At 39.4% G+C, this 27,082-nt stretch overlaps 1 pseudogene; it reads left to right on the top strand.

The window, feature by feature from the left end:
• Positions 1-4,096: 4,096 nt before the first annotated feature.
• Positions 4,097-7,996, top strand: LOC113833977 (annotated as a pseudogene).
• Positions 7,997-27,082: the final 19,086 nt, after the last annotated feature.

The following is a 27,082-nucleotide window of genomic DNA, read 5'->3' as shown; positions in this document are numbered from 1 at the left end:
CGGCTGTAAAGCAAGGGCACCACCCTACTGCTCCTCCACCCTATTGCTCACAAGAGGAAGTAAGAGTTCCTGGTTGTTCTACCTTCTGTCCGGAAGTGTGGCGTACTGTTGGCACTGAGTTTCGGATTGCTCGACCACTGGCTTATCCAGTTTTCATGGATGGTAACCAACAGAGATATCATGAGCTGCTCGACTTTAAAATAGTCAAGGCTCTGGCAGAGTTGGTGTGCACCTATGGGGTGACAGCAGCTTTCACAGTTGCCCAGGTGGAAGCACTCAATCGCTTCTGTATGACACCTGGTGACTGGATGAAATTGGTAAGAGCTTGTTTATCGTCAGGGCAATATTTAGATTGGAGGGCTTTCCAAATTGAATTTGCCAATGATCAAGGTGTGGCTAACCGCGCGGCTGGTAATCCAGCCTGGGATGTGGACATGCTTCTTGGTCAGGGATGTTTTACACAGCAACAAACAGGATACCCCCCTCAGGTGTGTGCTCCCAACATTCTCCCAGCCTACAGCTTTGCTACAGTAACAAGATGGTCTGTTACTATGGATTTATTCTAAATCCTCCCCAGGAAAAAATATTGAATACTATCCTGCAGCAGTTGCTGACTTGGCTCAAAATGGGATACAGCAATGCCCTCAATATTTGGGAGACTACCAAATAAGATCATAATCTTACATTCTGCTCAACAAGTTAAGATGCTTTGTGGAACTGTGGATGATTGGGCCATTCTGCACTGCGGGTTTTCAGGAGAAATAGATAATCATTATCCAAAACACCCTCTAATGTCATTTTTAAAAGAATATCCGGTCGTTTTTCCTAAAATGACTGTAGCTGCTCTTATTGCTGGAGCCCCAAACATTTTCACTGATAGATCCAAGATGGGCTGTGGAGCCTATATGATAGAGCATCAAGACCCAGTGTGCTTTCAATATCAGCCTGGCTCACCCCAGATTATTGAATGTAAAATTGTCCTTGAAGTGTTTAGAAATTGCCCATTCCCCTTTAATCTAATTTCTGATTCGGCATATGTTGTGAATGCTGTCAGGGTCCTGGAGGTTGCAGGACCTATCAAACCTAATAGTACAGTTTGCATACTCTTACAGGAGTTGCAAAAGTTGATCTGGCATCGCGATCAGAAATTTTTTATTCAACATATTAGGGCTCATAACAACTTGCCTGGACCTCTATCAAAAGGCAATGAGATCGTAAATCACTGTACTAGAGGGGAATGTGTATTTTTTGCTTCCCCTGTGGAGTGGGCACAGCAGTTTCACAAACAATTCCATGTATCTGCAAAAACTTTACAGCAAAAGTTTCAGTTATCCCGAGTGGAGGCTAGACAGATAGTATTGAATTGTCAACAGTGTATAACCTTTTTGCACCCCCCTAGCGTGGGGGTCAATCCCAGAGGGCTATTGCCCCTGAAAATTTGGCAAATGGATGTAACCATTTTTCAGGATTTGGAACTCTCAAATATATCCACGTGTCTGTGGATACCTGTTCAGGGATCATCCATTGCCACCCCTATGAGTGGGGAAAAGGCTTGCAATGTCATCAGACATTGCCTTGAGGCGTGGGCTGCCTGGGGAAAACCTCAGCAATTAAAAAATAACAATGGCCCTGCTTACACAGCTCAATCTTTTACCTCCTTCTGTAAGCAGATGGAGGTCCAATTAAACCATGGCCTACCTTATAATCCCCAAGGACAAGGAATAGTTGAAAGAGCTCATCGCACATTGAAAGAATGTTTATTAAAACAAAAAGGGGGAATAGGCATGGTAGAACACCAAAGGAACAACTATCCTTGGCTCTCTTTACTCTGAATTTTTTGAATTTGGATTCTCAAGGCCTTTCTGCTGCTGATAGGCACCAGACTCAGGCACCTGCTCAGAAGGGCTACATAAGATGGAAAGATATCCTTACACGTCTATGGCATGGACCGGACCCAGTGTTAGCATGGGCGAGAGGTTCTGTTTGTGTTTTTCCCCAGGATCAGCAAGACCCGGTGTGGATTCCAGAGAGACTAACGAGGTGGTGCAACAAACAAGATGAAGCCTCCGATATTGATCCTGCTGCTGACCTTGACAACTCTGTGGCTAATCCAGGCCAGGGAACAAATCCTGTGGGGCATAGCGAAAGCGTGGCCAATTCCCTTGCCTGTTCATAGTGCATCTAAAGTTTTGCCTGTTTTCTTTTCTACTAGCTGTGATTTGGGCTTGCCCTGTGTAAATTTAGGCCCTGATACTGCCCCGTATTCGGCTACTAATGTGTCGCTTCAGGGAGCATTATGCTTCTCCCTCATTAATAATTCTAACCCATGCATTTGGATGAAAAACGGTTCTGTTGGCAATTGGCTTGACCCCCTTACTCGTAACCAGATATCGAGCACTATGCTCACCAAAGCCCTGACCCAGGTTAGTACAGGTGCTAGTTCTGGCTCCAGCACTGGTACAAATGGGACCACGGATGTAAATATCACTACACTTCTAATGCTCATGGAAGGGCTTCAACCTTCTAATTCACGTTATGATCAATTCAATTCCACGGTGTTGCCGTATTGTGCTCCCAATCCGGGGTATCCTCCTCATTGGACGCCTTGCCAGAGCCCTGACCACAAACTTAAACAGATAGCTCCTGGTTTTGAATTTACTCCCCCTCTTGACAGGTATCAGTATAATCTAACTCAGGGAGGTTCCCAAAGAACAGGCAGTAAAAATACCTGGCCATGGTTTCAATGGGTACTATCCAACGAGTGTGGAGCATTTACTTCCCTTGAACCTTTTGCGGTTCTTCAGAATCTCATCATAAGACTTCTTAATGTTTCTGGTACCAGGGATGAGAAGGGACCTTCTCTTAAGAATCTATCAGTACATAAAACTTTGGATAATTTCACTGCTCCAGCTAGCCCAGTATGTTTAAAATCTCCCTTTTTCTTTCTGCTCTCTAATGTTACTAATGCTACCAAAGAAGTGATCTCGTGTAATTCGACTAACGTCTCCTGTATTGCTAGTCAATGTGGGAATGGTTCTGCTAATACAGCAGTAGTGATGAGGGTCCCTACGTATGCTCCTGTTCCAATTATACAGGAACATTTCCTTTTACGGAAATCATCAGAACCAAACAGGATTTTGGCATAACTGCAGCATTGGTTACTGCCATAACCCTTTCTGCAGCAGCGGCTACGACTGCTGCCATTGCCATGGCTGCTTAGGTCCAAACAGCTGAGGTGGTTAATGATGTTGTGGAAAAAACTGCCTCTGACTTGACTAGCTTGAAATCCATGGATGGCCACCTAAAGGCTGGCATACTGACAATAAATCAAAGAGTGGATCTATTACAGGAGCAAGTAGATGATTTGGTAACCCTAACTTCCATAGGATACATTCATTCCTTTTCTTCTTTATGTATCACCTCCAGGATAGCCAACAATTTCACGGAGAACAGCAACTTGAGTTGGCAGCTGAGTGCCTACCTTCAGGGAAATTGGAGTCGACAGTTCGAGAACCTGACAGATACCTTAACACAACAGATTGTGCAGGTACACACCTGTACCTGCCCACTGTTAATACCCTCTTAACTACTCTTAAGCAAGCCTTCAGTTATATTAAGGAATGGGCTGGGGTGGGTGTTATGCTTTCCATGATGTTGTTAGCCATTTTTGTTTGCCTGTGGTGTCTATGCAGGATCAGGAAGTTGCAAAAATCCCAAGCTGCCATGTTGGTACAGGCCTTTGCTGCTGGGGAAGCCAGACAATACCCTCAAGCATGGTTATCCATGCTGACAGACAAATAGGTGTCTGTCTCGCCCTTGTTTGTTTGTGACAGCTGAGTGAGTGATGCGTATCTGAATCAGTCATGCTCAATGATGGGCACCTACCCTTTTGCTGAGCGAATAAGCATACATGTGTTCCCTTCGACCTAAGACATGAGCCTGTGAGGGCGACACAGTGACTCTTTGACGGGTAAGATAGGGACACTGGGGTTGAACCTAAGACAGAGATGACTGAAATCTGACAACAGATAGATACTGCTACTCCTATAATATTAAAACAAAACTGTTGGGAGCTGCAGAGTACCACGCCTACAAGATGGCGCTGGTTTCCACCTTCCGCCAGCCCAACGGTGAGTGCTCTTTGTGGTAAACAACTCCTAATTTGGTGAAGGCCACGTATCCTCTTAATTCTGCTTGGAGACAACCTATCCTGGCACGCCATGTGGGGTTAGGTGATTGGTAGTTGTAGGCTATATCAGGCCCCATCTTCCTGGACCCGGGGCCACTCCCTGTAAATCAAGTTTCCCGAGTAAAACTGTGAGAAGAAGATTCCTCGGTGTTGTGTCATTCTTGCTGGTCAAGGGTGGTCTCGACAGTGGATCACTATTTACCCATAGTAGACAAATGAACTTTGGGAGCCCTCTCTACATAGAGAGATAGTCTGTCAGCATAGATACACTGAGGAGGGTCTAGGCCCTGCTCCAAATGATACGACAAAGTTTGATTATCCCCATGGAAGGCCTCACCCTCCCTTGGAAGCAGAAAAGGGTTGTGATAGAGGGTTGTTGGGAGCAGGGAGGAATGGAGGGAGAGGGAACTGAGATTGCCTTGTAATAGAAGCTTGTTTCTAATTTAAATTAAAAAAGGAAAAAATAGAAATTCCTACCATAACAACTTCCTAAGTCACAGAGAGGGCAAGAGAAATCAAGGAATAAAACACCTACCCAACAAAAACACAAAAATGGGATCAGATATTAGTGCCTAGAATTACAGTCCTCACAAACCCAGATAACTTAGACAATAGGTTAAAAAATACAATCAATAATATCTAGTACAATATGTCTACACCAGAGCCTAGCAACCCTACCTACCATAGGTCTTGAAAATTGCAACATTGTTGAAATATAAGACAAGGATCTGAATATAGCCTTTATGAAGTTTGTAGACGTCCTTAAAGAAGGAAATAATAAGTCCCTTAAAGAAATCTGTGAAAACAAAAATAGCCAGTGGAATGAAATGTGGGAAAATGCTCAAAATGTCAGAGTGGAAATAGAATCAATAAGGAAAACACCAACTTGGGGAAATCTGGATATGAAAGTTTTAGGAATTTGAACAAGAACCTTGAATCAAGCCTTACTAACAGAATAAAAGAAATGAAGGAGACAACTTCAGGCACTGAAGACAATATACAAGAAAAGTGTACACTGGTCAATCTAAATATATATATATATATATATATATATATATATATATATATATATATATATATTCCAGGAGAAAAGTCACAAAACACCCAGGAAATCTTGGATACCATGAAACAAATCTAAGAATAAAAGGAATAGAGAAAGGAGAGAAATCCAGTTCAAAGGCACAGAAAATATTTTCAATAAACTTATCGAAGAAAATTTCTCTAACCTAAAGTAGGAAAATTTCTCTAACCTATCAAGGCACAAGAAGCCTATAAAACGTAAAATAAACTGGATTAGAAAAGAAAGTGCTCTTATCACATAATAATCAAAATGTTAAATATACAGAACAAAGAGAATATTAAAAGCTGCAAGAGAAAAAGACCAAGTAACATGTAAAGGCCAGATCTATTAAAATAACAGTTGATTTTTTGATGAAAACTCTAAAAGCCAGAAGGGACTGCACAGACAGTCTTCAAACTCTAAGAGACCACACACACCATCCCAGTTATAATATCTAGAAATATTTTGAATCACAGTAGATAGATAAATAAGATATTCCATGATAAAACACAATTTAAGTATTATCTACCTACAAATACAGTTCTACAGATGTTGCTATAAGGAAAACTTCAACTTGATTAAGTTTTCACACACAAAAAAACACAATGAATAAATAACCCACACTAGCAAATAAAACAGGAAGAAGCAGACACACACACAAACACACACACACACACACACACACACACACACACACACACACCACCACCACCACCACCATCACCACCACCACCACCACCACAACAACAACAGCAATAACATCAACAACAAAATACCCTAACATCAAGGAGAGATATCATCCAAGGGTAAAATGATGGAAAAGGATGTTACAAGTAAATAGACCTAAGATGCAAGCAAGTGCAGCAAATTTAATTCCTAAAAACAACTTCATATCTGCTCTGTGATTCAATCTGATACATTTTAGGATGTCTAAGATCAATAAGACAAGTGATATATTGGAAAGGATGTGCAGTAAGGGAAACAGGTCTCTATTGATGATGGTACTGCCAACTTGTTTATCCACTATAGAAATCAGTGTAGTGGTTCCTCAGAAATATGGAAATCAATCTACCTCAATATTCAGCTATACCATTTTAAGTATATTCCCAAAGGATGCTTCATCCTACAGAGACACTGGATCAAACACATTAATTGCTGCTCTATTCACAATAGCCAGAAATTTGGAACAACCTAGATGTTCATCAACAGATGAGTAGTTAAAGAAAATTTGGTATTTACACAATTATATACTACTTAGATGTTTATGAAAATGAAATCTTGAGGTAAATGGATAGAACTAGAAAGACTCATCCCAGACACAGAAAGACAAATATAGTATATAGTCATTTATGTTAGCTGTTGAATCAAATATAAACAAGCTACAATCCATAGGACAATGGAAATTAGGTACAGATTAAAGGTGTATTTGGGGATAGATAGATCTCCTAGGAAATGGAAGTAGAACAGATAGTTATTCATGGGTGGGTGTATACTGGAAGAGGAGAATCAAGCAGGAAGAGGGAAGAAATAGGCAGGTGGAGGGAATAAATGTGAGGAAAGACAGCTAAAATTAAGGGCCATTTGAGAGGTAGGATGGAAACCTAACATAGTAGAAGCTTCCTAAAATATATACAAAACGTAGGTGATCTACTCCCGCCAGCCGCCGCGTCTCTTGCACCCGTGCCCCTCCATATGCCCAGGAGCCACTGCTCTGCCTCGGGCCGCCACTCCGGGGTCTGTGGAAGTACTCCTAAACCTTGCTCACCAACAGAGCCGACGAGCAGACTGTTAGCGGCTGGGAAACACGAAGAAGCTATTTCTTGTCACAAAAAGGCTACAGAAAGACTATAAAATACCTTACAGAGGAACATATAGCAGAATGCAGAAGCTAAAAACAAGTAGATGAGGAAAGCCATGAAAAGCTAAAACGGGAAAGGACTCTTATCTCTCTGAAGCCATGAAGTTGACACAGTCTTGAGCAGGCTCACTTATCACTGGAACTGCAACCGACAGCCACATGAAACAGCTTCTCATCCAGGAGGTGGAAGAGGGCAAAACTTCGGGAGTGGTTGAAAGCACAGCATAGCACAGACAGGGACGGAACCCCCCACCTGCAGGCATCTCACTGGCCCTCTGAGGGCATGGAGGGCCAGAACCCTCTGCTTTCTCAAACATACATACATCCCTTCCACAGATAAGCACCTCCCTAAGGGTCAGGGAGTCTTTGACAGGGACACATTGCTATATTTACTTCAGCAAAAGAAGGAGTCAACAGAACCGTGCATTAGAAGCAAAGCCCCCAAAGACGATAAAACAATTATAGAGGAGCAGGCAACCAGAATTGTGGATTTGAAGAGGCACGTGGAGTTCCTGGTGGCTGAGAATGAAAGATTGAGGAAAGAAAACAAGCAACTAAAGGCTGAGAAGGCCAGACTTCTGAAAGGTTCAACAGAGAAGGAGCTGGACGTTGATGCCGACTTTGTTGAGAAGTCAGAGCTGTGGAGCTTGCCACCACACTCGGAAACTGCCTCTTCAACCTGGCAGAAGTTTGATGTGAATACTGGACTTTCGAATACCCAATCTTCCTCCTCTGGACTTCCCATCTCCAGAACTTCCTCTTATGGAGCTCTCTGAGGACATTCTGAAAGGATTCATGAATGATTAAAATGGAAGGCCATTGGAGAGGCTGGTGACAGTTAATCCAGAAAAGAATACAAAGGGAAAGCAATGCCCCAGGGCAATCCCAGAAATGCCCCTTTATCTGGTCTACTGTGAGAGAAGAGGCCATGCCAGGACCTGGGAAAGCCACTGTGAAACATCACTTATCTTACAACTACAGCTAATGATTCTGACTTGGCAGACACTGAACTCTTGGATAGAGGTTCACTTTCTTATGAAACAAACCAAATGGCTACCTGGAATAATTTTTCAAACAGGTATTTTTCTTATCTTCAGGGTTAAATGTATAAAAGTATGTCACATGTAATTAATCTATAATGCCATAAATGATAATGCAAAAGCTAAATATGGTGGCCTGAAAGGCTCGCTTGTATTTGGAACATGCTTTCTATCATGCATTGACTGTATGCATTTTATGCACAGTTTGTTTGTTGAGATACAGTGTGTAACAGACACCTTCCAGATGGAACTGTATGTGCCACTGTTTGCACTACTCAAGTAACATAATGATAACCTTAAGACTATCAGGAGAAATATTTAAATTTCCATTTTATGAAGAAAGGAACCAAATTATTAGTTATGCTTTTTAAAAAAATTACCAGTTTACATAATTAATCAGGGTGCATTTTAAGTTCTAACTTTGTGTTATATGATGCATCATTTGAAAATACTGAGGAACTCTCCTTTGTTCTGAATGATGCATGTGTGAAAGTAATGCTAGTTAGCAGTATTTGATTGTAAGAAATCAATAAAGTAATTGTGTTTGATAAAAAAGTAGGTGATCTAAATGAAATAGGCTGAATAATGTAGGAGACAGCCCCAAGTAGACATCTCTTTTCACTAAATGAAGCTTCCAGGAGCTGGGATGGTTTACATCTAATTATGTGTTGGTCAAAGTGGTTCGATGGAAATCCCCACTCAAACCAGTATTTTGCCAAGACTATAGCTTGTTGTCCACAAATTGATAGACAGTTCCTATTGCTGAGGAGAACACCTAAACAACTCATTGAACACAGAGAAGTCAAGATAGTGCCTATCTAGAGCCATCAGCACTTGGGCTATTGTTCTTGGTACTAGAAGGTATTCTGATTACTACCAAAACAGAAATATAAACACCCACTCAGTTACAAACACTTGAATCTACAATGATACCCTGACTGCAAGCTATCCTAATGATATGATGGAACAAAATTTGTGGGAGTAACCAATCAATATCTGATTTGATTTAAGACCCAGTCCGTGAGATGGAACCCATACCCAATGCTGATTGGGTGACAAAACAAAAACAAAAACAAAACATAGAGAGCCCAGAGACCTAGGGTAAAACCAAATACTACTGTTCTACTAAGTGAATGTAGCAATAAAATGACTCCCAATTACATTACTTTACTCATAGGTCAGTGCCTTATACTCAATACTCATTAGAAAAATTTCCTTCTACAGCAGATACCCACAGACAGATAAAATTCAGAGTAAAAGAACTTGGAAAACTCAGCCGTTAGTAGGATATTGCCATCAAATCCCTCAATTAGGGCTCAGATAACTCTGTGGAAGAGGGCATTTTAAGAGAGTAATAGCAAGGGAAGATGGAGCACACACACACACACACACACACACACACACACACACCCCACCACCACCACCACCAACAACAACAACAACAACAAAACAAAAGAAAGCCTTCTAAACACAAACAGAGGCAGCACGTGCAGAGCTTGCACAGGTCTGCACAAGATGGGGTTCTAGAGCTGAAAGGACAAATGGATATATGCCCCCATCCCTAATCCAGTGGAAGTAGTCAGACAACACTCTGGCCAGCAGAGTGTTGATCTCGGAAAGGCAAGAAGGCTGTTCTGTTCAACATGACTTGGTGGCCAGTGTCAGTTCAAACTTCAAGACAGTGAGCTAGAGTAGTTTATTTTGGGCATATTTAAGAACAGTACAATTTGGTAAAAAGTTTCCTTGTAATAGTTATTTCCACTGTCTATTTTCCTCTGAAATGTGCAATCTGAGTTAAGGCATCCAGGCAGTACAATCCATAGCTAGAGATGTTAGGTAACAAGGAGGAGGCTAAGAGAGACATACATGGTCCCCTGTTGAAGGGGAAAGGGACAAGATCTTCTGAGCAAATAGGGAGCATGCGGGGAGGGGAGAAGGAGCTAGGAGAATGAGAAAGGGAAAAGAGGAGGGTGAGGAGGACATAAGGGAGCAGGAAGTTTGTGTAGGGGGAAGAATAGAGGAGAGCAAAATAAGAGATACCATAAGAGAGGGAGTCATTATAGGTTTAAAGAAAAATCAGGCACTAGGGAAATGTGCAGAGATCTACAAGGATAGCACCAACTAACCATCTAAGTGACAGTGGAGAGGCTACCTTAAATGCCCTCCCCTGATAATGAGATTGATGACTAACCACCATGCCATCCTAGGGCCTTCATCCAGCAGCTGATGGAAGTAGAAGCAGACAGCCACAGCTAAATACTGAACTGAACTGGAATCCAGTAGCAGAGAAGGAGGAGTGATGAGCAAAGGGGTCAAGAACAGGCTGGTAAAACCCACAGAAACAGCTGACCTGAACAAGCAGGAGCTCTTGGCCCCTAGACTGATCACTGGGAAACCAGCATGAAACTGATACAGACCCCATAAATGTGGATGCCAGTGTGGAGGCATTGGAAATCTATGGGGCCTCTTGTAGTAGATCAATACTTATCCCTTGCATAGGAATTGACTTTGGCAGCCCATTTCATATAGAGGGATATTCCCTCAGCCTAGATACAAGGGAGTGGGCTTAGACCCTATCAAAAAGGATATGGCAGACTCTGAAGACCCCCATGGAAGACCTCACTCTTCCTATGGAGCAGAATTGGTTTGGGATAGGTAGGGTGTTAGTGGAGGAGTGGAGGGAGATGGAACTGGGATTGACATGTAAACAATCTTGCTATATATATATATATATATATATATATATATATATATATATATATGAGAAAATATCCGGGATTTAAGCATTCTAAACACAAATAATAATAGCAAAATAGTTACACATTTAGGCACATCCCAGTGAGAGAGAAAAACAAGGCATCCAGGCAGAAGTTCCTTGTATTTCTCTGACTTATTCACTTTCTGTGACAAATTTTGGGACCAAAATAAAATAAAACAAAAGAAATAACAAAAATTGACATACCAGAAAGGAAGAATTCACTGATGATATTTCTCAGCATATAACACTGAATTTAAAGAATGATTCAGCTTAATTCTGTGGATTTTAAAAATTGTTTATTCTATGTCAAGAAGAATAATAGAGCCTATGTGAATACCAGAATGGATATCTTCAGATGATGAAAAGTATTTCCTTTGGAACTATACTATTTGCAGACATTCTATTATGAATTAGTTTCAAAATGTATTTGATTAGTGTCAACAGATTCAATTAAACTCCACAGCACTGCCTCTCCAAGAGTGCAAAATCAGAAAATTCATGTCAGAAATCAATGTCTATTCCATTGTTAGCAATAGTATTATTAAGAAACATCTTTCAGATTTTATTTCCTCTTGAATGTAATCTGGAGCCTGTCATCAGGTCAGCTTCTAAGCAAACACAACGACATGTGGTCTCAACATCAGTGAAGTGATGTAGAAGCAGACAGCCACAAGTGAAGTGAAGATTGTCACTTATTGCTGAAATATTTTAAGTGGGCTTTGCATGCCAAGAATTGGCAGTAGCACATTTACTCAGCAATGACCCTTTGATGTAGGATGAAGGTTAAAAACCCACTGTTACCATCTATTCACATGTACCATGACATTCTCCAAACCTACCCATACTCCACAAAATCACCAATCTAAATGTGAAGTGAATCCCTTTGCTTTATAGTTTCATATGCTGCTGGGCAGAATCATCACTGAGCAGACAGTGAGTATTATGTACAGAAGAATCAGCATTCTATGTGTGGCTTGATTTTAGATAGCTCAGAGTAAGATCCACTCCAAGCCTGGTTGGAAAAGGACATGCTGGCTCCAGTATAAAACCCATTCTCACAGTTGCTGCTGTTTGTGGCTGCAGGAGATTGCCTGGGTGGCTTCCTTTTTTTCTCCATATATAGTGGTACTTTTCCTAAGCTGTCTTTTTCTTGGATTAATCACCAGTATGCTTATTATCTATGTCCCCAAATGTGTGTGTGTGTGTGTGTGTGTGTGTGTGTGTGTGTGTGTGTGTGTGTGCAATTTCCAATTTTTCAATGGCTCTTTCCCTTTGACTTAACCCTAAAGATTACAGAGAAGAGATGATGGATTAAACTGACCTATAACTGTCTAGGATTACAATATTTCCCAGAATCTATCAGATTAGCAAAAAATGGTGGAGAACAATCTAGGCTCAATACCTATTTTCCACCAATAATGCTGAAATTTAACATTCAGTGTCTATGGTGGGTGTCTGGCATTCTAAAGCCTGTTGTTCTTATTACATATTTCTCACTCACTTAGAAACTGAATAAGAAATTTTAAGCGATGAGGAGATGATTCAGAATCTAAGAAGTCAATGCAAATGTGAGATTTGGGTTAGAATTTCCAGTCACATAAAATATCCAGAGGTGTAACCGGTAATCCCAATGTTCTTGTTGTTGGAAACATGTGCATTGTGGGAGCTTGCTGGAAAATCAATACACACACATGCATACACTACACAGAAAGACACAAAACACATGCATATTTTATAATAATTTATAGTCTTAAGAGATTGCCTAGCCCCCAACGTTATCATTTTACATCAGTCTCTACAGCCCTGTAATTGCCCCAGTCTTGCCTGGGACCTTGGTCTTTGTCTTATATATGTTAACTCTAACCATTTTTAAGTCTGATTTTGTCTTATGATGTCATGGAAGTACCAGACAGCCACCACCAAAAGCCTCTTATCTTCAGCTTTTAAAAAAGATTTATTTATTTTTGTGTAATATGTACAAATTCCTTGCCTACATGAAGTATGTGCATGTGTGCCTGGTGTTTGCTAGATGCCTTCAGAAGCCAGAAAAGGGCACAGGATCCCTGGATACTGGAATTACAGACAGTTGTACTCAAGTGGGTCCTGAGGACTGAACCTAGGTTCTCTGCAAAAGCAAGAAGTACTCAGCTTCTGAGCTGTCTTCAGATCAGTTATTTTTGTTTTAATGTTTTATATTCTGTCCTTCTACCAAAATACATCACTATTCCATGACTCTGGTTTCACTGTGGACTTTTAATTTGGGATGATTACAACTACCAATAATGGGGAGCACATAACATATAAAAAGAAATAATTTTGTAATAAAAATTAACCAAAACTCTTATTCTTTCTCAGAAATTTTTTCATAGTAATATTGTGACTAATAATGGATTTTCTAAGTTTCTCCAACAGGATAACTCATAACAACAAATATGCTTTTATATAAGCAAGCATGTTTGATTCTGAAAACAAAGAGAGGCTAACTGCAAGAGAATTCTGTCATGATAGTATTTGTTATCAAATTTAGTAACTTTAGTAACTATGGTTGTAGTCAATGGTTCATAGAGCTTCAAATTTAGCTTAAGAGAATTTTGTTTAACCCTGCTCTACAGTGATTTAAGATTTATCAATATTGATGAATACTGTTTAGAATAATTTTTAGAATTTGAGAGTATGAGATTTGGCTTGAGACTTTGGTATCTGAGGTAGAGAAAATACAAGGGATCTGCAGTGCGCTGATCACAAGTAAAGTGTAAGGTGAGGGAATCTGTACATGGGTTGTCAAAACTGTATAAATATTTAGTGCTAAAGATGTTTTGCCAATAAGCTAAACTCTGTTCAGGCTTCTATAAGACAGAAAACTGAACATATCCCCCAACCTATTAGTGAAGCTGTAACTATTGATACAGAATTGAATTTAGTATACCTAAGACTCCATTAAATATAGTCTGTACATGCTATTATTCTTTTTAAAATGTTCTCCCTCTGTATCATTTTGCTTGTGGTTAATACTTTTCCTTAAAGCAAGTCACATGTTACTTATTTTATGTGAAACCATTTATCCATGTTTACCTGAAAAACTGTCATCCTCAATAGTGAGAAGATTAATATAAAGTGGACTTCAGAGAAATAAGGCACACTATTAAAATTTTGCTGGACACAAACTATGAGCCTAAAATTTATCTTAGTGTCTCACAAAGAGAAAAGCTAAGTTTTAGAGAGTTGTTGACAACACCAAAAACTAAGCTTGAATTTTCTTCCTTGAAGCCATTCATACTGAAAGACAATTGGAAAATACTTTGTGCAATTTAGCACAGTATGATCCAATTGATCTTTCCTGTGAGAGCACCACAGTGTAAAATATCCTCAAACCCTGGTCATGTGGATCTTTCTTCAGGTTGGATGTGGTGGTTGCCAGTTTGAATCAGAGAAGCTGTGACTACCTGCAGGTAACCTCACCAGATCAGCCCTATCAATATTCTTCCATGGACAGAGCAGGGAGGCTCACAGGGTTGAGGAGACCTCTAAAGATCTCTCCAATCCCTGAAGTCACATAAGTGATTATGCCTAACCAGGGATTCTTCAATAGCACAGAGGCTAGTAAGTCTCCCAGGATTTTCAGGTAATGTGACTGCCTTTAAATCACAAATGCTACTGTAATGTCTCCAGTAAACTTATTGTATCACTAAACTATTGGTGCCATTTTCTGTCTAAGATAAAGTGTCGTTTCTTGACTCTGCAGGAGAAGTCCCAAACCAACTGCTTACAATGGCAACTCTGGCTACTATATTTTGATAAGTTTGCATGTAATGGAAATTCAATTATGGTAGTGTCAATACATTTTTATCTGTGTTTTTACATTAAGCATAATAAGAAGGTGTACAGGACAGGGATGAGGTTGATGCTTGAGAAGCCATCAATGATCCAGGGTCCTTCTAACCCTTCAAGGTCTTTATGTGAAAAAGATATAAAGCTCATTCTACAGAGAGACTTCCATTTCCATCTCACACCTCAGTATCAGCCCAGTCTTAGCTGCAAAGAATTCTGGGCAAATAAACCTTTTCCCTGGACCTAGACTCTCTGAGCAAATGTGGTATCCTATTAATAAAGAGGGTGAAGCAGTCAGTGTCTGTCAGATATCATGTCAAACATTTGTCACCAGAATTGCTTTATATATCTTGTCATATAACTTCAGGTATCGTCACGAGGATTGCATTGTGGTTTCTTTGCCTCAGTGTATAGACTGAACATACTTCAAAGACAATACAATCTAGTAAGACATTTGAATTTAATATTCACTTGATACAATGTAACTTTTTCTTGCTATCTATGGTTAGTTCACCAGACACTTTCTTCTTAGTCCCACTCTCTTTTCCTTCAATCTCAGCATCTGTAAATTATCATTCAAGCATGTTTATGGGTTCTATTTAGAATATATCAGTGATATCAACAAAAATGGAATACATCTTAATAATCATTTGCTGAATGTACAAGTACTCGATACTGTTATTTGTTCAGACAGAGCTGTAGATTTTGTGTGTGCACACATATAGTTTCCCTCATGCTTTGTGACTGTTCATCTAACTGCAGTGTAGAATCATCTGCTTATATGAGCAATTTATCTCACTCAGATGCATACAGCAATGTATGCCCTGAAGCACTTTGAATATCTAAGAAAAGAAAAAATGCAACTGAGAAAAATTGTGGCTCCTCTGCGTCAAGGATTTTAGAAATTGCTCTTAGGCCTTTCAATTTTTCTGCAAATCTAAGACCTAATATGAATAATTATTGTGTTTACATTTTATCCAGAAAAGTACATATTTGTCATTGTGCTAACTTCCAAAGTCTACTCTAATCTAATAAAATGCAGAAGCATTGGTTTATTTGATAAACCATGATTTTTCATTGTTGCTGAACAGAAAACACACACTGAAGTGGAATTTTCTATTACCACATTCCTAGTGCATGCCTTAGGGCTCTACCTCATTAGTATACATCTGACTCCATGTTAATAATAATGGATATTTGTATTATGCTTGAAAGATTCAAAAGTATGCGAATATAAATAATATTATTTTAAAGAATATAAAAATAACTCATTTCCCGCATTTTATGGTAAAATTAAAAGTGTTTAAACATCAAGTAGAGAATGTACATTCTTCTTGCTAGAACATTTCGAAAATTTTCAATTTATTTATTAAAAAGTTGAGTGAACCACTGTTTGCATTTAAAATGAATAAACTGTCCCATAGCTGGATGCCTCGTTGCAATTTCCCTGTAACTGGCTTAATTTTTCAAGATCCAGAATGAGGACAAATTCTTAGCTTCCTAAAGCCTAAGAATAAGCCTGACAGGAGGAGGGTATTTTTTTCCAGCATGGTTTATGACTTTGAGTATATTATTTAAACATATTTCTCCTATGCTGAAAATTCTCCTCCCCTTTTCATGACAATATTTTCTTAACTTTTTCAAATTATTTGATATTTGCTTTCATGCAAGCTGTGAGGAGGAAATGTAAACTTTGTCCTATGTGAATATGTGACTGTCTTGGAATCATTTACTAAAGTGCCAGTCCTCTCTGCATCAAGATATGAAATATTCATATGATATGGATCTTTACATGTTGATTATTAATCTTGTACTTTTGTCTATATATGAATGAATAGTTAAGGAGTAGGACAATAGGGCTATAAAAACTGACATCCTCTTGGTTCATATGTGAAACTATGTGACATTAAGGCATTTAGGAGATAGGTGTAAATACAGTGACTCAATACAAAACAATCTGACCTTTGTAGGATTACTATATTTGTTCCTACATCTAGGATAAATCCCTTTTCCTGGAAACATACACGTTTAAACCAATTACTTTTATCTTTCCAACTCCAGACACACAATTTCTTTGGATATGTTGATTCATTCACTCCATGATAAGCTGGTTTTCTGTATTAAGAATTATAATGGTGGTGAACAGGGTGCTAATAACAATGGTAATGAGGTAATGATGATTGTAAAGATGGTCATAACAGTTTTAATAATCAATAGCGAGAAATGACCTTTTACCACTTACTCTACACCAGACACTCCAAAAAGCCCCTTTCATGTAAAAGCTAATGTAATATTGAAACAACTTCATGAGTGGCTATCCATTCAAGACACTTGTCACCCTAAACCAAAACGTGCTATTGCCATTGTTTTTAGTTGCCCACCTGAAGTTGATGGCAAGACCCTATCACTGAAGATACCACACACATTGGTGATAGGAAACACGCAAATCAAATTGTTATTGACAGGAGCCTAACTGCCTGATGACTAGCATTTATAGTACTGAAGTGCTATGTAAGCTGCTCCAAGATACAAGATAAAAGTCATCAATAATGTTGCTCACATGTGAACCCTTTGAATTGTGATAATGAACAGTGTGGCAAGATGTGCCTACAGGTGTAATAGCAAACATTTTTGCTGTAACCAATTGGCTTTTTATTGAATTTAAAACTTCTTACAAAGAAAGGAACATGCCTGGTGCTGTAAATCTGGGCAAAAAGCCATGGTAAGGAAGCTCCAAGGCATCAGGGATGAACCTACTACTATTATTTTGCTAAATAGACTGTGTCCAGGTGCCTTCTAACTTTGTTTATTAATCATAGCCCTTAGACCTTACAAGAGAAGCTTCTTTGTAAGAGAGGCAACTGTTATTGTAGAAATTTACAACTGATAAACATGTAGAGAATAAATGTCAGAGGAGCATTCAGCCAGAAATGGATATTTCTGGATATCATACCCAATCTCTCTCTCTCTCTCTCTCTCTCTCTCTCTCTCTCTCTCTCTCTCTCACACACACACACACACACACACACACACACACACACACCACACACACACACAGAGACAGAGAGAGAGAGAGAGAGAGAGAGAGAGAGAGAGAGAGAGAGAGAGAGAGAGAGGGAATGAGACTCACATACACATGCAGGACACACAGAGAGATATACAGGGGAGTGAGAGTGTTAATTCTCAGGGATATCATGTCAGAAAAGGAGATGCAATGACTGAAGGCTAGAAGCCAGAAAGAATGGACAGAAACAGTGCCTCCTTAAAACAATATAACCAAAGCAATTATTAACTCATAGCAGTTGTGATTCCTCAAGACCTGGACAAGGCCAAACCAACCAATATTCCAGCATGGATCAGAGAGGAATTCACAAGTTGCTATCCCCAAATGAAGAGCAATGGAATGATGGCTGCTGAAGGAAGGAGAATAGAATTTCTTTAAGCCCGTGGCTCCTACTAGCTTGACCATGCTCTGGTGTATAAGTCCACATAAAGTACCTGTGCAGCACAAATTGGACCCATTGGATTATTACCAAAAAGCATGCAAAGATTTGAAAGAGTAGCAAATTAGGGATGGAAAAAATGAAAAGAAAAATATCATGAATATGCAAAATATGAAATTCTCAAAGAATTAAAAGTAAAATATTTTCTTAAATGTCACTGGTCACTCCTTTAGCCATATCTCACAGCCTAAAGAAATCAGACCATATTCCATAGAGCTTTATCCTTAAACAGAGAGTTTAGAAACATGTGTTATGTTGTACTATTACAGCTATTAATTTATAGCCATAAATAGCACCTGGGTCCTCCATTTTTTTGTCATGTATAGAGATTTTATCCTGTGATACAAACTTCCCATAAGACCCACAAATTTATGAAAACCAACTATCACCTTTGTGGAATTTCTTTGATGGCTTCTCTGCCTTCCCAAGCATGCCTTGCCCCAGCTATCTTGTACATGACACTACTCTACTCTCTCACATTTCCTCTTACTTTAAGCTAACATTCTTTTTTTAATACATCATTTTTAAAATTTATTTTACATATTCACCATAGTTTGCCTCCATTCTTCCCATTCTCTACCCCAACCCCTTCTACCCCTCTTCCATCCACTCCTCCTCTGTCTCCATCTCCATTCAGATGGGGTAAGGCCTCCCATTGGAATCAACAAAACATGGCATATCAAATTGAGGCAGGAGCAAGCTCCTCCCTGCTGCATCAAGCTATCATTCTTAATGAATCTCTTCTCCAGTTGTAAAGAGAAAACTCTCTTTTTATGTTAAGGCCTGGTTATGCTGTTTCAGTATAATGATCTGTTTCCTTTATAATTGTTTCTAGTCTTAAAACAGTTTCTCCTAATAAACATCATTCCTTAAGGCAACTATTCTTCTTTCCTGAAACAATGACTGCTGCTCCATTCATATAGCTAACAATGATATAGCTGGTGTTATTTACATACCCATTTTAGATTTGCAGAAACAGGCACAAGCAAAACTATTTTGCTGAAGTGCACACAGCCAGAGTGTGGAGGCTTCACCACACTCTGGCAAATGAATGCTGCCTGCAAACATATCTACTAAGTAGAGAAATTGCCCCCTAACAGCTATTAGCCATCAAAGTCGGACTATGATCTTGGCCAATTTTGCTGTTACAGTGCATAAAATGTATGTTAGTTCAGTTTAGGATTTGTGTGGGCAATACTATTTTTGTAGGTGGTCATGCATTGGAAATGTGGGTACATTTTCAGAAGCATATATTAGAGTCATGAGACATGGTAATGGGTATTTGTGTCAAAATCTGAGTTGAAATTCAATCTAGCCCTCAATATGGTGAGATTTTGAAGCATGAAGCACAGATTTTTTGGAAATTTGGTGGTTTGTGAAAGGAGGCATAAAGCACAAAATTGTTGTGAACCAGTCTATGGTAATTTAGCTACCTGCAACTTGTCAACTTATCCTGGAAACAGTAGAAAAGATCTTCATGGGACTGGGGAAACTTTCCTGTGTGTCCTGACAATGAAGAATGTTTGAGAATTGAAGTGAGCTCTGTTTATGTGATAGAATCTGAATTTTCCTTCAGTAACAGAGTTCCCCTGACTATTTTTTATATTTTGCTTTTCTGTCAGTGAAAGAAAACAAAAATTGAAGCCCACCTTTTATTTTTATAATATCCTAATATAATTTCCCTTTTAAGTCATATAGAATTTATATATATATATATATATATATATATATATATTCAAAAAATTGAAGAAAATGAAAAACATGATGAAGAATGTGAAAATAAAAAATGGAATAATGTTGCTAGCTACCCAAATGCTAAAAATATATGTCACATAATCAATAATTTCCTGTGTCTTAACAGTATGCACTGACCAGTAAGTTGTTCTAGAGAGTTTGTGTGTAAACATCATCTTTCTGTTGATGGCAGTGGTTAAAGTTTGCAGAACCATTCTTCATTCCCTATTAACTTTGCAGTTCTGTATTTTATCTTATAGTACATGGTGTCATTTTTATAATTCCTACTGGGTAGAAATTTACCATCAAAAATATTCTTGGAAGAGATTATATCATTGTGCTTGAACTTTATAAGTATAAATAATGCCCACACTTCTTTTTAACTATTTTAGTTTAGTTTACAATAATTTAGTGGTTCTCAACCTTTCCATTGCTGTGACCCTTTAATACAGTTCTTCATGTTGTAGTGAAGCATAACGATAAGATTATTTTCATTACTACTTCATGACTATTTTTACTACTGCTATGATTTGTAATATAAATATCTGATATGCAGGATATCTGATATTTGACACCTGTGAAAGTGCTGTTTGACCTCCAAAGTTGTTGTGACCCACAACTTGAGACACACTGAACTATATACCATTCTAACACCATGAAGAAAGAATGCCTGGAGCCTCATCCTGATTCATTTGGGTTTAGGAGTATACTTTGTTCAATTCATTAAATATAACACCCAAAGTTTTATGACCTTGAGTAGAATTCTTTGAATATTTTTAGTGTTTTAGTTTTTTAATTTACAACCACAGATTATTAAGTTAGTTTTAACTGAGCATGTAAAGGTTGGTCCAACAAGACAGGTTGTTAGAATGCTGAAAGCTTAATTTTCAACATCACCATCCGTTGTGTAATTCAATTTCTTTCTTTTTATTTTTTATTTTTAATTACTCATATTTAAATATCCATCCCCCCATTGCCTCACCCTCCCATCCTTCCATGTTGCCTACCCAACCCACCCCCCAACTTCTCCCCAGGGATAATGAGGTCCTCCACCAAGGGCATTCAAAGTCTGTCATATTGTTTGGGGGAGGACCTAGGGATTCCTTGCTGTGTCTGGGCTGCAATAGTATCCCTCCATAGGGAGTGGGTTCCCAAAGTCCATTTGTGCTCTAGGGATAAAGACTGACTCCACTTTTAGAGGACCCATAGACTTTCTTGGACTCCTAGCTAGTACCCACATTCAGAGGGGTTGGTTTGGTCCAATGCTGTTTCCCTAGCTTTATGACTAGGGTCTCCATTCTATCAGTAGATCAGGTCGACTGTTTCTGCAGGTCTCTCCATCCCCATTTTGGCTCCTTTGCCCAACGCTCCTCCCTCTCCACAACTGAATTCCAGTACTATGGTTCAGTGCTTAGCTGTGGGTATCTGTTTCTGCTATGGACAGAAAATGGATAAAGACTATCCTTCCTCTCCCTGCATCCGGGTTCCAATTTGGTCAGGGGTTCTTGTCCCCATCCCCTTCTTTGAAGGACTATGCAATCTTCTCTTGGGGTCCTCCTTGCTTCCTAGCTTCTCTGTCAGTGTGGATTGTAGACTAGTAATCCTTTGCTCTATGTCTAAAAATAAGAAATGAGTGATTACATACCATGTTTATCTTTTTGTGATTGGGTTACCTCATTCAGGATGGTTTCTTTTAGGTCCATCCATTTGTCTGCGAATTTCAAGATTCCATTTGCTTTTCTGCTGAGTAGTACTCCAATGTGTAAATATACCACATTTATCTCTATCCATTCTTCAGTTGAGGGACATCTATGTTGTTTCCAGGTTCTGGCTATTACAAATAATGCTGCTATGAACATAGTTGAACATATGTCCTTATTGTATGAGTGTGTATTCTTTGGGCATATGCCCAAGAGAGGAATTGCTGGATCTTGAGGTAGACTGAGTCTCATTTTCCGGAGAAACCACCATACTGATTACAAAGTCGTTGTACAATTTTGCACTCCTACCAGCAATGAAGGAGAGTTCTTCTTTCTCCACATCCTTTCCAGCATAGACTGTCATTGGTGTTATTGATTTTAGCCATTCTGACAGGAGTAAGATGGTATCTCAGTGTGGTTTTGAGTTGCATTTCCCTGATGGCTAAGGATGTTGAGCACTTTCTTATGTGTCTTTCAGCCATGTTGGATTCCTCTGTTGAGAATTCTCTATTTAGTTCTGCACTCCAACTTTTAATTGCATTGTTTGGTGTTTTGGTGGATAGCTTCTTGAGTTCATTGTATATTTTGGTGATCAGTCCTCTATCAGATGTGGGGTTGGTGGAGGTCTTTTCCCGTTCTGTGGGCTGGTGTTTAGTCGTGGTGACTACATCCTTTGCTTTACAGAATCTTCTCAGTTTCAGGAGGTCCCATTTATTAATTGTCAATCTCAAAGTTTGTGCTACTGGTGTTATGTTCAAAAAGCAGTCTCTTGTACCAATTTGTTCAAGGGTGCCACCTACCTTCTCTTCTAGGAGGTTCAGTGTGGCTGAATTTATGTTGAGGTCTTTGATCCATTTGGACTTAAGTTTTGTGCATGTCGATAGATACGGATCTATCTGCAGTCTTCTACATGCCGGAATCCAGTTATGCCAGCACCATTTGTTGAAGATGTTTCTTTCTTCCATTGTATTGATTTAGCATCTTTGTCAAAAATAAGGTGTTCATAGGTGTGTGAGTTAATATCAGGGTTTTCAATTCAATTCCTTTGGTCAATCTGTCTATTTTTGTGCCAATACCAAGCTGTTTTCAGGACTATGGCTCTATAATAGAGCCTGACATCAGGGAAGGTGATGAAATACAATAATATCTCTTTATGTAGTGCTTAATTTCCAAATGAAAACAAAAGCCAGGTCACAACTATTCTTAATATTATATAATGATCCCATGAACATTTATAAATACATTACATATTTTACCTGGGAATAATTATGCCTAATATGATACAACTATAAATAAGTGACAATTTCCCTTGAGGGACATTCTTTTAGTATCTCAAAACCTAAATAAAATAACCACTGATATTATCTCAATTGTCATTATATTACATGATACAGAAATATAGGGAGGATCATACAAATATCTGCACAAACACAAACATTCTTAACAAAATATGATAGAAGCACTCATGTCAACTATAATCCTTGATACTGCAATTGGTCACATGACCTTAGCTGGTAATTATAAGTACATTCCTCTACTTCCCATTCTGTATTTCCTCCACCCTTGGTAAGCACCTGAGCAGGTCCTTGTTCTTTTCCTGGAAGAGTACCATATTATCATTCCTGAAGGGTCTGTGCCCTTTGTCATCCAGACTGAATTAGTTTGTTGTAGTTTCCCATTGACTTTAATCACAGGACATGGTGGCACCAAAGACACACTAAAAGGTCTTCTGCAGTCCAGATGTAATCTTTCTTACCTCCATTGTAGAGACACAATACAATTTCCCCTTGGTAAAATAGATTAACTACCTTGCCTAAAACTATTATTCTTCTTCTCTTAGACTGTTGACTTAAGATAATCAGAAGCCAAAAGTGGTCAGGGGGAAGTCTGAGCATCCAGGTCCTTAGAACGTTTTTGTGGCTCCTGCCTCCTCTGCATGTCCCACCAAGCCCTGTGACCACAGCTTTTGGCCAGCAGAATATAAGGTTGTGGGAACACAAAGCAAACATTTTCCTAGTGGTTCACTAGATTCCTGGACCCATGGATCCTGGTTATGGGAGAACTCATACTACATCTTGGATACTGATTGAAAGCATATCCAACCTTTTGGAGAATACTGCCCCAGCCCTCCAGGCTTTGCCACATAATTGGCACTATAACTGTGTATTCAAATTGTTATTTAATTGTTTGATTAGGCCGGTTGCTTCAGGATGGTGAGGGGATGATAAGACTAGTGGATTCTATGAGACTGAAGAAATATTGAACATAAGATGAAAACTATTCTTTATTTATTTCACAGAAAATTATATTTCTTTTTAATAATTGTAATTATACCAATTTGAATTTAGAAACAAGCTTCTTTTACATGTGAATCCGTTTCTTCTCCCTCCCCTACTCCCTTGCCCTCCATCCTATATCCCATCCCCTTTCTGCTCCGCAGGAGGGTAACACCTTCCATGGGGGATATTCAGAGTCTGTCATATCATTTGGAGCACAGCCTAGACCCTCCCCAGTGTGTCTAGGCTGAGAAAGTATCCCTCTATGTGGAATGGGTTCCCAAAGACTATTTGTATACTAGGGATAAATACTGATCTACTGCCAGAGGCCCCATAGAATGCCCAGACCTCCAAACTGACACCCACATGCATGGGGTATGGTCCAGTCCTATGCTGGTTTTCTAGCTATCAACTGGGGTCCATGAGCTCCTCCTTGTTCAGGTCAGCTGTTTCTGTGGGTTTCTCCAGCCAGGCCTTGACCCCTTTGCTCATCACTCTTCCCTCTCTGCAACTGGATTCCAGTTCAGTTCAATGCTTAGCTATGGATGTCTGCCTCTGCTTCCATCAGCTAATGGATGAAGGCACTAGGATGACATATAAAGTAGCCATCTATCTCATTACCAGAGAAAGGCATTTAAGGTAGCCTCTCAACTATTGCTTAGATTGTTAGTTGGGTTCAAATTTGTGGATCTCCAGACATTTCCCTTGTGACAGATTTCTCTTTAAACCTATACTGGCTCCCTCTATTATGGAATCCATTTTTGCTCTCCTCTATTCTTCCCCTGAGTAGACCTTCCTGCTCTCTTGTCCTCCTCTCCCTTTCTCTTTCTTCTAGCTCCCTCTCCCCTCCCACATGCTTCCAATTACTTTAGGAGATCTTATCCAAAAACTATTCTTTTCACTCTAACAAAATATATATTTGGTTTGCTATTAAAATATGCTGTGCACACTGTATACAGTGATCTACAGAGCCTGAACAATAGCGAATCATAAGCAGAATAGACTGAAATAAGTTGATACTTTCTGTTGTTGTGGCAAATATATGTGCTAGACAATTTAAGACCAGGAAAGGGTTATTTTGGAGGTTTCAGTTCATGTTGCCTTGGGGCCTTTAGTGAGGCAATAGCATGTCATGGCTGGAAAACTCTTTACTTTATGGCAGAGATAATGGGGGGGGGACTGGGATTCCCCATATCCCTTTTAATGGAGCATGCTTCCCACTATGAGCTAAACTCTAACTGGACCCTATCTATAAAGTTCTCCATCAGCTCTACTTAGTAACCCAAGCTGATTACCAAACCTTCAACACCGGTTTTAGGGGAGATTAGGATCTAAATTGTATTATTGTTCTCCATAGACCTGCCGAAGTAAAAGGGTTTGCATGCTTCCCAGTCATATTGTTATTCCATCTCTGAAACAAAATGATTCTTCAAATTACTTTATGTTTGTTTTAGTTTCCCATTGTTTATTTTTTGTCTGTTTGTTTTTGAATCAGGGTCTTCTCTTACCATGTAGCATAGGTTGGCTTTAAATTTTTATCTTCTTTTTAATATATGTAAATTTATTTAAATTAGAAACAATCTTGTTTTACATATCAGTCCCAGTTCCATCTCCCTTCCATCCTCCCACACCCCCTAACAACCACTCTATCCCATCCCCCATCCACTCCCCAGGGAGGATGAGGCAGTCTATAAGGGATCATTAAAATCTGTCAAGTTATTTGGGGCAGGGCCTAGGGCTTCCCCTGTGTATTTAGGTAAGAGAGTAACCGTCCATGGGAAATGGGCTCCCGAAGACCATTCCTGCACTAGGGATACATCTTGGTTCCACTGACAGAGGCTCCATAGACTACTCAGTGCTCCTAACTGACACCCATGTTCAAGAAGCCTGATTTGGTCCTATGTTGGTTCACCAGCTATCAGACTAGGGTCCATGAGTTCCCACTTGCTCAGGTCAGGTGTTTCTGTGGGTTTTTCCAGCATCGTCTTGACCCCTTTGTTCCTCATTTCTCCCTCTCAGAAACTGGATTCCAGGAGTTTGGCTCAGTCCTTGGCTGTGGATCTCTGCTTCTGCTTCCATCAGCTACTGGCTGAAGGCTCTAGGATGGCAGTTAAGGTAGTCATCATTCTTGTTTTAGGGGATGGGCATTTAAGGTAGGTAGCCTCTCCACAATTCCTTAGTGTCCTATTTGGGGTCATCTTTTGGATCTCTTTATAATTCTCTAATGACAGATTTGTCTTTAAACCTATAGTGGCTCCCTCTACGGATGTCTCTTTTTTTTTATCTCTTCTATTCCTCTCCCCACTCAATCTTCCTGATTCCTCATGTTCTCCCTCCCCTCTCCCTTCCTTTTTCTCCTAACTCTCTGCCCCTTCCCTCATATTCCCCATTTGTTCAGGGCTCTTCTCCCTTTCTGTTTCACTTAGTGAACTTGTATGTTTCTTTCATGATCCTCCTTGTTTCCTAGCTACTCTGGCAGTGTGGATTGTAGGCTGGTAGTTCTTTTCACTATGTCTAAAATCAATATGATTGAGCATATACCATGTTTGTCTTTCTGTGACTGAGTTACCTCATTTAGGATAGTTTCTTCTATATCCATCCATTTGCCTGAAAATTTCAAGATTCCATTGTTTTTTTCAGCTGAGTAGTACTCCATTGTGCAAATGTACCACATTTTCTCTATCCATTCTTTGGTTGAGGGGTATCTAGGTTGCTTCCAGGTTCTGGCTATTACAAATAATGCTGCTATAAACATAGTTGAACATATGTCCTTGTATGAATCTGCATCCTTTGGGTATATGCCTAAGAGTGGAATTGTTGGATCATGCTGTAGACTGGTTCCCATTTTCCAGAGAAACCTACATACTGATTTCCAAAGTGGCTATACAAGTTTGCACTCCCATCAGCAATGGAGAAGCATTCCCCTTCCTCCACATCCTCTCCAGCATTGGTGTTTTTGATTTTAGCTTTTCTAACAGGTGTAATATGGTATCTCAGAATTGTTTTGATTTGCATTTCCCTGATGGCTAAGGAATTTGAACACTTTCTTAAGTGTCATTCAGCCATTTTAGATTCCTCTGTTGAGAGTCCTCTGTTTAGTTCTGTACCCCACTTTTTAGTTGAATTATTTGCTGTT

Source organism: Cricetulus griseus, chromosome 2, assembly GCF_003668045.3.
Source record: "Cricetulus griseus strain 17A/GY chromosome 2, alternate assembly CriGri-PICRH-1.0, whole genome shotgun sequence".
NCBI lineage: Eukaryota > Metazoa > Chordata > Mammalia > Rodentia > Cricetidae > Cricetulus > Cricetulus griseus.
This window is presented reverse-complemented; position numbering and strand designations above follow the sequence as displayed.